This window comes from Thermobia domestica, chromosome 8, assembly GCF_964235325.1.
Source record: "Thermobia domestica chromosome 8, izTheDome1.hap1.1, whole genome shotgun sequence".
NCBI classification, from domain to species: Eukaryota; Metazoa; Arthropoda; class Insecta; order Zygentoma; family Lepismatidae; genus Thermobia; species Thermobia domestica.
Window position 1 is genome coordinate 146892152 of NC_137461.1, and position 1968 is coordinate 146894119.

A 1968-nucleotide genomic window follows, 5' to 3' on the forward strand; every position below is an offset into this window, starting at 1 on the left:
TGTCCAGATGTCAGGAAAATAGCCTGACTGCAACGCCGTAGTGGCATAAAATGAAACTACATTTTCTGGGAGTTTCAGTCTCGAGTTCTATGCTTCTGTTGTGAAACTAAAATCAAACTCGTCGTAAAAAATTGATAACATTGAGGTAGTGGAATGTGTATTAGAAGTCGTGCGTAAAGAAAATACAAGTATGCAATTGTTTCGCGAGTCCATTCTCCGTATATGATTCGGGATTTCATCAAGAAACACAACATTCCTGTGTTTCGTTAAGCTCCCTACTCATCCGATATGGCTCCGTGAGACTTTTGGTTATATCTCAAACTGAAAATGAAACTAAAAGGGACCCGATTTGAATCAAGAGAAGACATCATGCGGAATGCAACGGCACGGTTGCTCACCATTCCAAAAGCTGCATTCCAGTGAACGATAGTTGATACTTCCAGTTAATGTATTGAAGAACTGGAGATCTGCCCGCATCACATGCCTGGCCACCACAAAGCACAGTCCTCAACACCGGTGATAATTCGCTATGGAGATTCACAAAGGGCATCGTTGCACAAAGCCGTTACGGTACTACTGCTGAACTGACAGAAGCTGTGAAACAATCTTTCACTCAAGTTACACCTGCAATATTACGCAAAATGTCGGACAGAATCTGGATGCCTAGTATGCTTTGTCATGAGAATGACGGTTGGGAGATTGATCCTTTGGACACTTAATGTTTCCTATCTCAATAAAACTTCTCGAAAGCGTTGTTGTTCATGTCATTCAGTTCTTTCCGTATAGTTATTTACGTACGTTTGGAGATGTACGTTACTTATTTTAAGAGGTAACGGGACTTTATGGCCATCCTACTTTTATCTCAACCTTTATCAGTTCATGCAAACTGGAAGTGCTGGTGGTTTAAATACTCATTGTCATAGTAAGATAAACTGTAATAAGATAGTGAAAACCGGTCCTTTAATATGGATCTCACATCTCAAGAATAGATTCCGTCTTCGACATTATTTTCTACTACAACCGGAAGTGGAAGAAATATAGTACAATTTCCGGTTCTAATATTGATTGCAATTGACCAAAAATGCGATAGGAAGTGAAAAACGGTTTCTAACATATATTCCGAATTTCAAGTACAGACTCGATCTCCGTTCTTATTTCTCTACTCATACCGAAAGTAGTAACTACTAAAATTTCCGATAATTCATATACAGGGCGTTATATAAATGCGTCACAATAGTATTGCAGGGTTTAGAGGATTTATTACTGTAGAAGGAACCGGCCCTGCCCTGAGAAGGGACCATCCCTGTATGCACCCGGGGGGACTGAAAAAAAACAAGAAAATTCTTAGTCAGAATTGCCCTTGGAGCAGTGTTTTTGCCCAAGTTTGACCTACCCAAATGCCGTGTGCCAGGCAGGCACGGTACCCCTACATCACCGGCTGGGTACGAGATAATATTAATCTGTCTTGTTTCAACTCGCCTAGAAACGTGACGAAACAGGCACTTCTGTTTCTAGACGATATAGTAATTGAACAATGAGAAAGGATCTAAGTGCTGCAATACGTAAAATTGAGTTGTATTGTTTAAAATGTTTTAATACCAAGCAGAATACATTTATAAAGTGCTTATAGCTTAGAAATTGTTGCTTCTGTTTTAAAGCACTAACATAGTCGCAGTATTCATTTAACTTGTTTTGCTATAACTCATATCTATAGATTTTTCTGATTTTTGAGTTTTGGTATTTAGGCCCTTTCTAATTTTATTCAATTGTTCTCTTGTTTCGTCTCGTTTACATCACTTAGCCATTAGTACCAGTTTACCGTGAACAAATTCAATTTTTATTCGTATCTGTCTCCTTCTTATGGTGACGTCACTGCTTGGATTGACATCGCGTGTGATCCTTCTTCATATCCTTCATTGTGGCCATCGCTTCTATTCTCCTTGGTCCAGAATACTTGCAAACTTCACA